The 17,020-nt window shown below is 43.2% G+C and overlaps 1 pseudogene across 1 annotated transcript; it reads right to left on the reverse strand.

The window, feature by feature from the left end:
• Positions 1-8,099: 8,099 nt before the first annotated feature.
• LOC311629390 (transmembrane protein 177-like) lies at positions 8,100-9,049 on the reverse strand (annotated as a pseudogene). Its single transcript has one exon. The product of its transcript is annotated as a transmembrane protein 177-like (transcript).
• Between the last annotated feature and the right edge of the window lie 7,971 nt (positions 9,050-17,020).

The raw sequence follows: 17,020 nt of genomic DNA on the forward strand, positions 1-17,020 counted from the left end.
AGGAATTTCAGAAGGGCTTTTGTTTTGAGAAACCAGCTTTAATTTATCTCCCTATGTGCACTCATTTTGAACTGGCCTTTCCGCCTTACATGAGAGCACAAGGCCTCCCCTCCCGGACCTGAAGCCCCGAAGGGGGTTTGGAGGTCTCCCCGGAACCGCCACGCTGCTAGGCCCCACCCCCCGAGCTAGGCCTCACTGCCCCAGCCACGCTCTGGTTGGCCTGCTCCCCGGCCTGCGCTGCCACAGGTCCCACACCCCCGGAGTGGCTCCTCCTTTGACCACGCTCGGCAGCACATAGACATGGCCCCATCTGGGAACTGTGCTGCCTGCCTGCAACCGAGCTGCCCCACTCCGCTCGTGGCGCAGCGGCTGGACCATCCCGGGGCTCGCCTCTGACACGGTGCCACCTCACGGCCGCTGACTCTGAAACCCACTCCATAGCCACAAGCCACAGCGCCAGTCCAACATACCTGGGAGAGGTCTCCATCCCTCTTCCACATTTGAGACCTCAGCTCACGCTGCTGTCTCCAGACCCTGGCATGTTCACACACCAACTTTCACAGCCCATAGTCCTTCAAGGCACGTCTTCCCAGATGTGTTTGGGCACTACCCACAGGAATCCTTCACTCCTTCAGTCACGCACAAACACACAGACACACACACACCACACACCTCTACCTCGGCCAGCCAGGATCTCCGGATTTGGGGTCCCCCAGGGTCTTGGGAATCCCGGAAAATCCCAGGCAAGACCCCAGATGTTGTACCGAGATTACGTGATGCCCAAGGACCAGCAGGGAGCTGAGTCCGATGCAATTAACAAGAGAGCCTTTTCATGTTAACATGGGTTCTGTCCCACTCATACCAACAGCATGGCTGATGAGAGCTCGAATTTCAACAAGCCCAGGGTTTTATATGGGTGGTGATGTCACTGTTTTGGCTGACCCTGATTGGTTGGGTGAGGGCTAGGGTCCAGTTACACAAAATGGAGGATAGCTCTGCCCTGCCCTCTCAGGTGCCTGCCCTCACACATCTGCCAAAGTTAGATGGAAAGCTGGTCAAACCCCACACGGACAAGGACCAGGCCGTCCAGGTTTCACGTCCTCAGTAAATGGGAGCGTGGTTCTTACCGAGGAGATGGGCTGGTCAGCCTCAGCCCCCGGGGAACACAGGGGCCGGGCTTGCCCACTAGGTGTGCACTCACCTGTCATCCAGCTCGGTCCCCACCTGCCCGCCAGGCTCCCAGAGGTCCCGCAGCCATCACTTGCTGGCTTTAGCAGGTGCTGGGACTTGGGGTGGCATCTGAAGGGTTTAACAGGGACCTGCCCAGCTGGCCTTGTGCTGCGGGAAGACCAGAGCGGGTTAAGCCGAGGCCACAGTGAGGAAGTGGATCGTAGGATCAGGGCCTCTGGTCAGTGGGGATTCAGATTCAGCAAAGGCTGCAGACTACGCTCCCAGGGCTGGGCTTGGGTGCTGGGCGGTGGCAGGGCCCCCACTGCCGCCCTCGTGGGCACTTCACTGCTGGGCTCTGTGGGGTCGCATGTATGATGGGAGGAGTCTGGCAGACGTGGCTGTGGCCAGCGATGTAGCCCCTTTCTCCAGCTCACGAGCGGATTCCATAGATACCCCTCTCCGGGATGGAGGTGTGGAGGTAAAAGGTGGGTAGGGCTGGCTCCTTCCTTCCCGTGTCTGGGTCCCAGGCATCCATGGAGCCTGCCCTGCAGGGAGAAGCCAGCAGACCCCCATGATGACAGGATGTCTGATGGTGAGCGCAGGGCCCTGGCTCCCTGAGATCTGGCAGCAGTGTTTGGGGCCCTGTTGGAAAAAATAGAAGGGGGTTGGAGAGAGTGGGCTGCCTGGTGCTGTAGGGACAGGTGTACACCCACTTTGACAGGCTTTCTTCTTGTGGATCCGAGGAAGGTAGGGCGGGAGAAGGAGCGGAGTCTGCAGAAAGAGCACATTTTCTTAGGTGACTGGGGCCTGGAGGAAAAGCCTTAAATGTATGGTAAATGAAGTCTGATTTTTGTGGGGTGTGTCTCTTGTTAAGTGCAGGCACTGTTTTGCAACTTAGTCTTCAGTGTTGCCTCAAGCTTACAATAATCATCCAAAATGTTATCTAATGACATTCCTAGGACTTTAAGCAATAATATTACTAATAGCATCTAGTTACATCCAGGTTCTCAGGATTTAACTAGATGCTATTTAAAAAACAACAACAAACAAACAAAAAAAACACACAGCTGAAGTTCATTAGATCATTTCCCATCCCACTGTGGTCTCCACATTTTAATACATTGCTCATTCTTGTCACCAAAACATACTTATGTCCCTTATATTGTTGAATATTAATAATCTCTGCTTCCCTGATTTTTTGAGGTGACCTTTCTCTCCTATCCTTTTAATAAAGGAGAACATTCCCTCTGGTCCTTTGGGGAGGGGGGGAGAAAACAACTATTTGATTGAAGGGTTTGTAAATGTTTGTACATTTTGTAATTATTGTATACATCTTTTTCTCTTTGATTGTTTTATATTCTTCTCCAAAACGTGTACAGTAATTAAAAAATGTATTCACTCTTCACCCAGTTGCCATGCCAAGGGCATTTGTAGGTTTCCTTTCCTCCTGACAACATTTGACTGTGTTGAGGAAATTCTGTATGGAACCCCAGACTGGGCCACAGGTGTGCGCTGGGAAAGGGAGTGGATGGGCTGCAGGGCAGGGAGGGCCAGTGTAATGACCAACTGCCTTCTCAGCAAGGTGTGCACATGGAGGGAACTCTGCCGTGATTGGTCCCTCGTAACCAAGGTGACCACAGAATGTGTTCTGGTTGGCTGGGCCCAGCTAGGAGACAGGCTTTCAGTTGAGAAGCAGCTGTGGCAGGCGGTGGAGCTTTGGCTGTGCTCTCTTCTTGCAGTAGTTGTGTTTCTCAGCAGTTGCTGATTGGCATACCTTTTAGCTGAGTGAGACTGTGGCTGTCCTCACAGACTGGTCATCTCAGTGGAGGGAGCAGCAGCTGACAGCTGTGCAGAGGGGTGCGGGGGAGGGGGGGAGGAGGGAAATAGGGGAGTGGCTTGCCATTTTGGGGTAAAAGGGTGGGTTGGAGGGACTGTTGAGCTAAGGCGGTACCAGCAGCTAGGAGTAGAGGTTCCTCATGGGGAACAAACTCACCTGCTGCTGCCTGAAGCCCAACGCCAGCCCCAAAGTGGGCCGGAACTTTGAGTGGGTGAATCCACACCCTGAGTCTTATGTCTGTGAGGTGACTCAAGCTGGCCAGACATATAAGAACTCGGATTTTGTGTTCTGCAAATGCCACCCTGTGGTGCACCTCAGTGACCTGCAAATTCCCACAGGTAAGGAGGTGGCAGGTGTTCACTGCTGTCCGTTACCCCGCTGGCCTCTGCTGACCTGACTGCAGGATCCTCTAGATGAGCACCACCTCAGACTCCTTCTTGCCTTCTTTCTGGCATCCCGAGCCTTCATTTCCCCTGTCATGTCTGGCCGTTTTCTCTCCCTGTTTACTACCCAGATGTCCAGTTCCTCCTTCTATCCCCAGCTCAGCCTGAGACACTCCAGTTGTCCCTTCCTGTTCATGGCTCTGTTTAACGTCTCCTGGGGCTCCAGGAAGAATTTGGGGTATATGTTCTCCTTTTTCTCATGGAAAACTTTAACATCCCGACTGCAATTTCCATCCCATCTCCCTATCCTTATCCAGCATTGTGATATTTAGTGTAGGAATCAGGTAGGGCCCAGTGATAACCCTTGCTCCCACCTATTAAGATAGTTGATATTCTGGACAGTTCAGCTGCAAAGATTGCAGGGTTTGTTATGTAAACTCAAAATCAATAACTGACATAGAACCTATATAGTGTCCTTGCGTAGGCAGTTTTCAGTTGCCTGAATAGAAGCTGTTTACTCCTTCCAACTGTAATTTGAACACAGAAGGAAATTGTGGGAGAGGGAACTCAAAATTTCTCAAATGACAGGAATAGTTATTTGTTTGGTTTTTACATTTAGGAGGATCCAGGGAGTTCTGATTACTTTAACATGTCCACGGTGACACAAATTTCCCGCAGTCTAACTTCAGGGACCTAACAGACTTCCTTGCCATATTGCTTGTTCTAAAGGAGGGGTGGGTTGTTCACAAAAGTGTTGGTCAAAAGTTTCCAGAGAGAACACATACATGTAGACTTTAATTTGTAACATAAAGTCTAAGGCAGTTAAGTCTTGGCAAAATTGTGCACAAGAATGTTTATCTTCATCATCTCCCCTACTGCCAGTAGATTCCTGTTTAACTGTAAGAATGTTGAGGTAAAAGTGCTAAAGACCAGATGCCTGAAGAGGAGCTTGGGGAGTGGAGAAGTGGGAGGAGAGAGGGAGAAGAGAGGAGATATGCTACCTGGTTCAAAATAATCCTGGGTAACAATGTAGCTAATGAAGAGTGATTTGTGAAGTAGAAAACATACATTTACAAAGACGGTAAAGCCTCTTTGGGCTTTTTTTTCTCTTTAAATGTCAGAGATTATTTCATTATTTTATAGAGAAAACACATCATTGCTCTTATTCTATTTAAACTCTAGTTGAGCTTTTAATTTAAAAAAAAAATAGAATAATTAAGCCTAGGGATTCACCTGCATGGTGGATATGTCTTTATATCCACCTTATAACTGAAAACTACTCCCTGTTCAGAATATAAAAACAGTGTGAAAAAAGTGAATAAATTATGTGAATTTATGAATTGTACCTTTAGACACAAAACAAGTGAGAACCTGTAGAAATTTCTCTTCACTCTGTTTGGTGCTGTAAGGTGTGCTTCTGTCTGAGTGTTTTATAAACCAGTTAGTAGATGAGTAGTGTTGGATGAGAGACCAAAAAGGACCTTTATATAGTTAAGATTTACAACTCACTCCCATGTATAGCCCATTTGGTCCTTCTAACTTCAAACAAGTCCTGTGTATATTCTCCTTCTATTGCTAATGTAAAAACAGAGACTTAGAGATGTGAACCAACTGTGTAACCAGCTGCTAAACAGAATAGGCTGACATGCAGATGACAAATGTGCCAAATTTAATTTTGGTGATGCATACAGAGCTCTTTAGAATGCAGCCTATATATTATAAACTCTCCACAAAGTGAGTCTATTTAACTTGCTCTAGTCTTGATTATTTCGATTTGAAATTATTGTATACAACTCAGAAGCAACAATTACCACTCCATCCATATCTAAAACAACAACAAACTGATGAACAAAATTGATCCAGAGACATAGAAATATGAAACAGCTGATGAACCTCAGAGGGAAGGCTGGAGTGGGTGGATGGGTGGATGGGTGGGAATAGATCAAGCAAAGAACTTGTGTGCATATATATGCATAACCCATGGACACAGACAGTAGGGTGGTGAAGACCTAGGGGTGGGCTAGAAGGTGACAATTGTGGAAAATAGGGGACATCTGTAATACTTTGAACAATAAAGATTGAAAAAAAAATCACTTTCATGAAAGTATAAAAAGTCACTGTCATGAAAGGTTCCCTGTAGAATAAAACATTGATACTATTCTTTTTAATGTGCCACATTGAATAGCCCCAAGTAAGCCACAGCTAACTAAATAAGTTCATTTTGTGAATGGAGTTAGAATTAGACTTATGGTAAAGAACATTTGCCAAATACAGCTCATGTGATTTGGGCATATTTGATATATTAGCAGGTATTTGACAATAATTGGCCACAGTTTAACTTGTTTCTTCACACTCTTTCTGAAATGTGCTAATATTAGCATGAAAGAGACTGACTGTTTCTAATTGATAAGTACATAATTCATAGATTATTTAGGTCTAAGTTAAAAAAAAAGTCTAAGACATAGCCTGGTTTTACTGCACATGTATAGCAAAATTCTGCAATTTTGAATTTTCCCAGTAGAGTTTTTATATTGTTATCTTTACTAAAATTAAAATTGGCTTATTACCATTACTTAAAAAGTCTTCTCAACAGTAAGTGATACAAATTGATGTGTAGCTGTTTTTTAATTATGAATTTTTCTACTCAACAAAATTGTATGCCTTTTTCTGGGCTTCAGGTTTAATCCCTTCTGTCCATCCAAGGGCTGGCACAATTTTCCTCAAGAAAAGTCAAGTGATCGGTAAGTCAAGATAGGATTTAGGTCACAGATTTTTGTTTGAACAAATAAAAAACATTTCAGTTGTTTATATATGAGGATTGAATGTGTGATCTTACATAGTGCTCAAGCAAATGCTATGTCACATTAGAATTTGAAGCTATTCAAACTCTCTCACCCTAGGTAATGCTGACAGAGTATGTCAGAGGAACAGAGCCTTATGGGGTTCCCCAGAAGCTTAGCAGGAGCATGTGCAACTATGTCAATTTCCTTTGTCCTGTTTGTTTTAGGATAAAAACCCAGAACTGGAGGATTTTAATGCTTTTGCTTGCCTGCTTATTTCCTTAACATTATGTTCAATTGAGTTTACTTGCTTTAAAAGGCACACGGATCAAGTCTTTCAGTTGATTGTGACAGCAAAAGTACAGGCAGGGAAGGGTCCATTTTATTTGCATCCATGCAGCTCAATAAAAAGTGGGCGTTTTAACATTCGTTTTCATGGCATGTGTGCATGACTGTCTGGAGCTGATCATTTCGGGTAGGATTGCTGTATTTCTCAGTTTCTTCCAGAGCCATGGGCTGCTCACCTGTAAAGAGAAGGCGAGAGAGTAAAGGAAATGCTATCCTGTGCTCCTCTCTACAGTCCTGAGGAGTGTGTGCCTACAGTTTTGTATGTTAGTCATCTTTTAGGTAATCAGTAACTTCTGTTTTTTCTATGTCATTTGTATCAGTATTGATCAGTTCATTCTTTTTATTCTTAGTGGGAGGAAAGAGAAAGAACAACTATTTCTACCATGTAAGTAAATAGTTGAAAAGTTATGTAAGAAATTAGTAATTTGAATTAAAAATTGTCTGCCATAATTGTTAAAAATCTATTCTAAACCCAGTATCATTAGCATGAACCTTTTTTGGAAGATTTTCTTATTCACTTCTGTTATCTTAATTAACAAGTTTACATATTCAGGAAAGCTTTTGGCTCAGTAATAGTCATTTTTTAAAGGGGTTCTGATCTTTAAGTAAAATGTCAGTAACATGATTGTGGTATAAAAATATGCCTTAATTTTGTGCCTTAACTTTTAATTTTTTTAAACAAAATTAACAGTAATATAATGCCTAAGGCAATTTTTGTGTTATCTATTGACTTACTGTCGTAGCAGCTGAAAGCTTAGCTTTCTCCCTCCAATGTGGTCTTATTTCCTTCCTTCTGTCCTCCCAACATGTATCATGGCTTTTAGTAAATCAGAATCAGTGTTTCTATTATCATGACTATGCAAATATTTATTTATTTGTTACTGTTGAGCCATCTAGTTCTCTGGCCATGCCTTTTTCTTGTATACCCTTCATTCCTTTTTTTTTTTTTTTTTTTAATGTTTTTATTTAATGATTTTTGAGAGGGAGGGGGGATAGAAATATTCAGAGAAATATCAATTGGCTGCCTCCTGTACACCCCCTCCTGGGATTGAGCCTGCAACCCGGACATGTACCCTTTCTGGAAATCAAACTGGCAACCTCTTGGTTCCTGGGTCAATGCTCAACCACACTGGCTGGGCAACCTCTCAAAGCTTTTAACCTCTACAGCAGAAGGAAACTGGGATCTGACCAACAGGCAAACCACTAGTGGTTCTTCCCTGTAGGAGTGTTCACATCCTGCAAGCACCTGTGGTGGTGAGATAGGTATGAACTCATCCCCACAGCCTACTGGTTTCACAGACCTAGAAGGAGGGACATCCATTTACTTATGCCATACCCTTTTTGCCAGAGGACCCCACAATCCTGCCAGAAGTGTACATCATCCCCATTTTACAGTGGAGTAAAACAAGGCTCAGATTCATAAAGGGATGTGCCCAAGGTCGCTTAGATCATAAGAGGTGGGTTGAGGTAGAATCCAGGTTGCTTCACTCCAAAAACATTGGGTTGTGGGTACGGAGAGTCCCTAGGGTCAATGGCAGGGTTGTGCCTGCATGAGCTGGAATTGTCCGTGAGATGAACCCCTCAGGAGTGGCCTGGGTTTTGAGCTGCCCTCCACATCTGTAGCATGGAATCCCGACAGGCCATGTAGGGTCAATGTTTGTTGAGGAACCAATGTCTGGGAACGATGTTCCCCCTGGACATATGCAGCCTCTCTCCAGGTGGACCCAAGAGATTGCGCAGGGCCAGGTTGCCAGACAGAATCTTCTCATAGAACTCCACTCCACCCTGAGAATAGGCTGGGGACATGGAAGTTGTGCTTGGTCCAGCCAGGCTTTCAGGGCGTGAATGAGAGAGTCTGTAGAGAAGGCATAAGCCACAAAGCCTACCACTGCTGCCACCAGGTTGAAGACAACTCTTAAGTTCATGGGGCCTCCATAGAGCCCCAGGGAATGCTTGGCACTTATGGTCAGTGTCCAAGTTCCTGCCAGCCAAGCTGGGGCCGACAGGGTCTGCAGCACAGCTGTACTGCTCTCCAGGCACACCACCTCCCTGGCCAAGACAAGCTTCTGGGCATCATGGGACAGGGTCAGGGCGTATTTCAGCCGGGTACCTTCTGGGCTTTTCCAGTCCACTCTTTGCCCGTGGACAATCATAGGGTGGTCAGTTTTGGTCACTGAGTCACCCAGGAAGCTGGCGGGGATGCCCACCACAGCCCCAGCGGGGAGTCTTGGAAAGCCAGCACTAACAGGCAGGAAGGTGGAAGTGGTGAAGGCCTTGTACCCATGGTCCGATGGGACACTAATGTCCTGTAGCACCTCTTGGAAAAGTCTCTGAAGCTTTGGGGAGAGCGGGGCTGGCTGGCCCTGAGGCCAGTACTATAGCCATAGAACCACAGGATCTGGGAAGAGGTGGTACAAGATCTGGGCCTCAAACAGGCCCACACAGGAACCCACCAACAGGCCTGTCCTATGTCTCTGCATAAATGCTGCGGCCCACTACAGGGGACCGGCCATGGATGCTGCTACTGCTACAAACCTCCTCCACCTCCACCACTGCAGCCTAGGACGCTGCCCCCTTCATTCTTTAGATAAAAAAATGTATATGCACTCTGCATGATTATGCTGGTGTTTATTAACTTACTAGAGGCCCTGTGCATGAGATTCATGCACTGGTGGGCGGTGTGGCCTGTGGGCATAGGCCCACTGGGAGAGCAGCCAAGCGGTGCTCCCCCTGTGGGAGTCACTGACACCAGGGAGCAGCTCCTGCATTGAGCATCTGTTCCCTGGTGGTCAGTGCACATCACAGCAACCAGTCATTCCACCATTCCCTCATTTTGCTATTAGTCTTTTATTATATAGGATAGTTCATTTAAAAAATTTTAAAGAAACTATAGAAGTGAATAATTTTTGTCAGTACCTGTTTTCAAACTTATGACCATTTTGGTCCAAGCACTGCTGACAAAATAAAGCAATGGAATAGCAAATGTCAAGAATTAATTATTTAGTTGATAATTGTGTGCCTTCAATTTGTCACCTATTGCCGGTTTTATATCTCCCCATTAAAAAAAAAAGTTTAGTCAGAGTTTAGAATAAGTTTTCTTTGTTCAAAGCATAGGCTGGCTTTACCTATTATTTTGAATCAATTAAACCTGAAAAGGAGTGAAAATTGAGTTATCAGCTGTTAAAATGTGTATTCATTTTTGGCACCTCTATATTACTGAAATTTCAGCACTGCTACACTTCTCCACGATAATGCACACCTCTCTGTCTCATCAAAATGATCTCACATAGCCAAATTCAGAAAGTAGGCTGGACTTTCTGATTTCAGAAATAACTGTTTTATATCTAACAATCTAGTAATTTGGCAGAGAAAGATGATTATTGGACAAAAATTCTACATGTATGCTACATTAACATAATACCTAGTAAGTTTTTATTTTTATGTGTGTGGAATTAGTTTTTTAGTGTAATCACTTGTTCTTTTCTATTTTTCCCCCCTGAACATGCTGTGACATTTGTTACAGGCCTGTCAAAAATATTTTCCATGTACTAAACACATTCATTCTATTTCTTATTTGAAGCCATCTCCCTAGGTTTTTGTTATCCTCTTCTACTATACACTTGTTCTCAAAAGGTCTGTTCTGTGCCTACTTTTAAGCATATTTCTTTGAAGTCATCTGGGATCTCACACACACTGGTGTTGGATCCCAATTTCTTAAGTCAGTGATTTTCAAACTTTTTCATCTCATGGCATGCATAAAATAATGACTAAAATTCTGTGACACATCAAAAGAATATATTTTTTTACCAATGAAAAAAAAGTGTAATTGTGATTCATTCACTTTTGATGTCTATTGTGGTATTGGCTGTTGTCATTTTGTTATTTGACAATGTAAGGGCAAAGGTTAGTGCCCCTGCCCAAATAGATATTGCATTTTGTAAATATTCTTGCCACACACCAGTGTGCTGGGTGGAATACTGGTTAAAAAATCACTTTGTTTATGTTTTCCTCTGTATTGTTATTCTCCTTTGTTTCACTGAAGAACTTTTTTCCTGGGAAAGGACACATGGGCAGAGTTGTAGCCTCTCTGAAATGCATCCTACTTAATAGAGCAGAGAATTATAAGTTGAAATAAATTTTTGCAGTTCCAAAGACATTTCTACTATTTTCTCATTACATTGTTGCTCTTAAATATATTGGTAATGTATGATATGTTGTATATTTGCAACTTTAGTAATTTCCGTCACCCTTTCTTCTCTGGAAATATTTAGAAGCTTACCTATTCCTGGGATTCTGAAATTTCATGTTATGTTTTGGTATGCATCTTTTCATTTTATTGTGGCATCAAGACTTCAGGTCTTATCTACTCTCAGGGGATATTTTTGTTTCTTTTATAAATTCTTTATTCCTTCTTTTTACTAATATTCCCATTAGTCAGAAGTTGGAACTCTTAGACCAGTATTCCTGGACAAATCTCTAAATATTTCCCCCTCTTATTTCCCATTTTGTCTTTTTCTGCTTCCTGGAGATTTCCTTGAGTTTCTTTGCCAAGACTTTCTTTTTCTAGTTGTTTTTTTTTTTGTTTGTTTGTTTTTTAGTTTTTTTTTTTTTAGTTTTTATTGATTTCAGAGAGGAATGGAGATTGAGAGAGAGATAGAAGCATCACTGATAAGAGATAAGCATTGATCGGCTGCTTCCTGCACAACCACTACTAGGGATGAAGCCCACAACCTGGGCATGTGCCCTTAACTGTAATCGAACCTGGGACCCTTCAGTCTGCAGGCTGGTGCTCTATCCACTGAGGCAAACTGGCTAGGGCCACCAACACTTTATATTCTGTTTTATCTAGTTTTTAATTGATAGTGTTTACTTATGTCCTGTCATTTTTATAGCATTTTATTCTTTTACCACTGTAATGTTTGCTTTTGTAAGGTTTATTTATTTGTTTTTTGTTTGTTTGTTTGTTTACTAGAGGCATGGTGTACGAATTTGTGCATGGGTGGGGTCTTGGTGATCAGGACCAAACGAGGGGGGGTGTCTGCAGGGGAGAGGAACCGTGGGAAGTTGGCTAGCTGGCCCCCCTTTATTTCCAGCAGCAAGCAAGGCATGACGGCTAAGGAACAGCAATTCCATGCGGAATCAGGCTCCCTCCTCGCTCTTGTCTGGGTTCGGGGAGCAAGTGAACCAGAATCAGGGCTGTCAGGGCCCCAGCAACAAGGTCTGGGGCAGTGCACATCATAGCTACCAGCCACCGGCCGGTCATCCAGTCATTCCAGTCATTAGGCTTTTATATAGAGAGAATTTTAATACTGACTTGAGGATAGTTTTTTTTTTTGTTGGTTTTTGGAGAGAGTAGCATGATAATTTTTCTAGTCTTTGCTATTGAACTTTAAATCTAAGGAAACCTGGGCTCTCTGTTCCATTCCATTGGTCTAAATGTCTGTTCTTGTGCCAGTACCAGGCAGTTTTGGGAACCATGGCTTGCTATCATAGAGCTTGATATCTGGTACTGGGATCCCTCCAACTTGGTTCTTCTTTCTCAGAATATCTGTGGTTATTCGGGGTCCTTTTTTATTTCAGATGAATTTTTGGAAAGTTAGTTATAGATTTTTGACATGTGCCATTGGTGTTTTAATGGGGACTGCATTGAATCTGTAGATTGCATTGGGTAGTATGGACATTTTAATGATGTTGATTCTACCAACCCATGAACATAATATGTTCTTCCATTTGTTTATGTCTTTGTCTATCTCCTTTTTCAATGTCTTGTAGTTTTATGAGTACAGGTCTTTTATCTCCTTAGTTTAATTTATTTCTAGGTATCTAAATTTTTTTAAATTTTATTTATTTATTTATTTTTTTGTGCAATGGTAAATGGGATTACTTTTTTAATTTCTCTTTATATGAGTTCACAATATATATAAAGAGCCAGGGTCTGTAATGTCCAAAACAACTGAAGGAACAATCAAATTCCAGGCTGTGTGCACAGCAGGCTTGGGTTGGCGGGGACTGGCAAATGGGCTGAACTTCTGACCTCTCAAAGAGAGAGAGAGATGGGGCTGATCAACAGCTGCAGCAGCTGCTCGCAAGGCCCAGAGAGAGAAGCAGGGTATGATCCATAGCCTCATATCAGCTGCTGATCAGCCCTTGCTTCGCTGTCTCACTCCAGGCCTTGCCTGCAGCTGCGCCTCTCTCTCTCTCCCAGAGGTCAGCAGTTCATCCCACTTGCCAACCGCCTGAGGCAAGTGCTGAACAACCCCACCTCTCTGATCAGGCCTGGAGATAGGCCCAGAGACAATAGGCTGGCATAGAAACCAACCAATCAAAACCAAATCTGGGTGAACTACAAAGGCAGAACCTAAGGTGGGGGCTGAGGAAGGGTTTTAAGGGCAACAGTTCTTTGGTATAAGGTGCAAGAAAGAGGTTCAATTTTTTAATGATCAGTTTGGCAGTATAGTGCATATGCCTGGTTCTCAGTCCAGATATAGGGATTATGTATTTTTGTCTGCCATTAGCATTTCCTCTTGTTGAAACTCCTCCCCCCATTTAAGCAATCCTATTCTATATAATCTATCTATACCAATAGAAGGGCAATATGCTACTTAGACCGGGTCCACTGGACATCTTCTGGATGTCTGACTTTCTTCTGAACAAAGCCATAATGGTGAGGGCTGAGGCAGAGGCAGTTAGGGGCAATCAGACCAGCAGGGGAGAGCGGTTGGGGTGAGATTAGACTGGCAGGGGAGGGCCATTGGGGGTGAGATCAGGCTGGTAGGAAAGGGCAGTTAGGGGTGATATTAGGCCTGTTGGAGAGGGCAGTTAGGGGCAATAAGGCAGCCAGGGATAGTTAAGGGCTGTCAGGCCTGCAAGGGAGATCAGTTAGTGGTGAGATCAGGCTGGCAGGGGAAGGCCATTGGGGGTGAGATCAGGTCATCAGGAGAGGACATTTGGGGGCAAGATCAGGCCAGCAGGGGAGGGCAGTTAGGGGTTATCAGGCAGGCAAGCAGGCAGAGGGGTTAGGGGCAATCAGGCAGGTAGGCAGAGGCAGGTGAGTGGTTAGGAGCCAGCAGTTTAAGATTGTGAGAGGGATGTCTGACTGCCCACAGGGATTGGGATGAAACTGGCAGTTGGACATCCCCCAAGGGGTCCCCAATTGGAGAGGGTGAAAGCTGAGCTGTGGGAACCTCTCCTCCCCCGCTGCATGAATTTTGTGCACTAGGCTACTAGTTGGTGTATAAAAAGGCCATAGATTTCCGGTATTAACTTTGTATCCTACTACATTGCTGAATTCATTTATTTGGTCTAGCAGGTTTTGATAGAGTCTTTGGGGTTTTCTATATATAATATCATGTCATCTGTGAATAACGACAGTTTTACTTCTTCTTTTCCAATTTGGATGCCTTTTATTTCTTCCTCTTGTCTGATTACCATGGCTAACACTTCCAGTACTATATCAAACAGGAGTGGTGAAAGTGGGCATCCCTGTCTTGTCTCCATTCTTAGGAGAAGTGAGTTTAGTATTTGCCCATTGAGCACAAAGTTGGCTGTAGGTTTGTCATCTAAGGCTCTTATTATGTTGAGGTATGATCCCTTTATTCTCACTTCGCTGAGAGTTTTTATCAAGAAAGGGTGTTGGATTTTGTCAAATGCTTTTTCTGCATTGATTGATAGCAATATCTTTACTGATACAGCTCCTAAGGTAATGGAGATAAGGAGAAAATAAACAAATTAGGACTACATAAAAATAAAAACCTTCTGCACAACAAAATGAATCATCAAACAAAACAACAAGAAAGCCCACTGCATGGTAGAACATATTTGCCAATGATATTTCCGATAAGTGTTCAATCTCCAAATTTTACTGAGAACTCATATCACTTAACAAAAGGAAGATACACTATCTAATTAAAAAATGGCCAAAGGACCTTAATAGACACGTTTTGAAAGAAGACATACAGAAGGCCAAGAGACATATGGAAACATGCTCAAAGTCATTAATTTTCCAAGAGCTGCAAATCAAAACGACGAGATACCATCTCACACCTGTCAAAATATTTGTCATCACTAAATCAACAAACTACATGTGCTGGTGAGGATGCAGAGAAAAAGGAACCTTCGTGTACTGCTAGTGGCAATATAGACGGGTGCAACCACTGTAGAGAACAGTATGGGTTCCTCAAAAAGTTAAAAATGGAACTTTCATTTGAACCAGTAATCCCACTTCTAGGAATATATCCCAAGAATCCAGAAACACCAATCAGAAAGGATATATGCACCCCTATGTTCATAGTAGCACAATTTACAATAGCTAATATTTGGAAACAACATAAGTATCCAATAGCAGATGAGTGGATTAAAAAACGGTGGTACATCTACACAATGGAATACTGTCTATACTAATAAAAGCTTAGGTGGCCTTCGTGCCTTATTGCCCTCACAGGATGCCCTCACATCATCACATAATGGCCGCCCCCACCTTGTCACAAGATGACTTGCCCCCATGTCATAAGATGGCTGCCCCCACATTATCATAAGATGGCTGCCACAAGATGGCTGGCTGGTGAGGGAAGTTGGGAGTTATTTGGCCAGAAGGGGAGGGCAGTGGAGATGACTAAGCTGCAGGAGAGGGAAGTTGGTGATTGGGCCATCAGGGGAGCAGTTAGGGGGTGATCAGGCTGGTAGGCAGAAGCAGTTTGGGGCAGTCAGATAGGTAGGCAGGCAAATGGTTAGAAGCCAATAGTCCCGGGATGTCTGACTACTGAATTGGGCCTAAACCAGTAGTTGTACATCCTTCTAGGGGTTCCAGATTGGAGAGGGTGCATGCTGGGCTGAGGGACACCCCCCCCACAGTGCACAGATTTCGTGCACCATGCCTCTAGAGCTGTTAAAAAAAAAAAAAGAAGGAACTTTAACCTTTTGCAATAGCATGGATAGAACTGGAGAGCATTATGCTAAGCAAAATAAGCCAGTTAGAGAAAGATAAATATTACATGATCTCACTCATATTTGTAATATAATAATGAGCATAATTTGATGAACAAGAAAGGAAATTTAAAAAAAATCTGATGAACAATATTAACTGTTGAATATAATAAAATCAGAGGTATGGAAGGGGAGTGAACTGATGATTTTGGGGGAAAAGGGGAGAGGGGGATGTGGGAAGAGACTGAACATAAACTGTGCACCTATGGATGAGGACAATGAGGGGTGGGGAAAGGGCAGAGGGTGGGGTGGGAACCTGGTGGAGGGGAGCAATGGAGGGGGGGTAAAAAGAGGAACATTTGTAATAATATGAACAATAAAGATTTATTTATTTAAATAAATAAATAAATAAATAAGTAACGAAATTGTTAAAATAATAATAATAATAATAATAATAATATGTACTGACATAAAAAATAGCAAATAAAGTTTCAAAACATAAGAGAGAACCGAAATGCCTAAATATGTCACTACATATTTATATACTGTACATGAGGTTCCTAGAACCATAAGAAATGCAAAAAATTCACTGTTAATAACTCATTCTTTAACTGCCTCCCTCCCCCTTAAATATCAAATTGCCGCCGAAACTGGCTTGGCTCAGTGGACAGAGCGTCGGTCTACAGACTGAAAAGTCCAAGGTTCCATTCTGGTCAAGGCCATGTACCTTGGTTGCGGGCACATCCCCAGCGGGGAGTGTGCAGGAGGCAGCTGATGGATGTTTCTCTCTCACCGATGTTTCTAACTATATCCCTGTCCCTTCCTCTCTGTAAAAATCAATAAAAAATATTTTAAAAAAGGAAAAAAAAGAATAGATCCAGACAAATGGCAGCGGGGGTGGGGAGTGGGGGGGAGTGGAGAGGGGGAGAGAGCTACCAAAGGATTGTATGCATGCATATGAGCATAACCAATGGACATAGATACTGGGGCAGTCAGGAGGAAAAGGAGACATGTAAAACTTTAGAAAATAAATAATAATAATAAATAAATGTAACGAACCCCTTCCCTTTTTTGAAAAGATTGTAAAAGTCCATCTATTCTGCTATTTGTTCTGAATGAGTGAAGATACAGTAGGATTTTTGCCTGTGTATTCTAGTGACCTACTGAATACCTATAAAAACTACCTTGTCTTTAGCATTTGGGCTCTTTGATTCTTTTTTAGTATTTGCATTTTTTATCTCTGTTTTTCTGTGTAGTTTATTGAGCTTGCAAGCCAGCAATACTAAGGTTTTAACCATAAGGAACAATTGTTTTAGATTTTCAAACAGGATGAGAGGAAAGTAATTATTTGACAGCCAGTATATGCAGGATTCGATACCAGTTTAGTTCTGCCACTATAGTGGATACTAGATATTTGGTATTGGAAAATTTGAAAAATTGGGAGTAGACTACACTGATGGGGAAGTGCTCAGTATTTCCTTGATTGGATCTAACAGTACTATACTGTACATTGTTGCTTTACTAAATGAACTCCCATAGACCAGTGACCCCCATGTCTGATTAAAAATTTTCAATATTTT

Source organism: Pipistrellus hanaki (assembly GCF_964339955.1).
Source record: "Pipistrellus hanaki genome assembly, chromosome: 1".
NCBI lineage: Eukaryota > Metazoa > Chordata > Mammalia > Chiroptera > Vespertilionidae > Pipistrellus > Pipistrellus hanaki.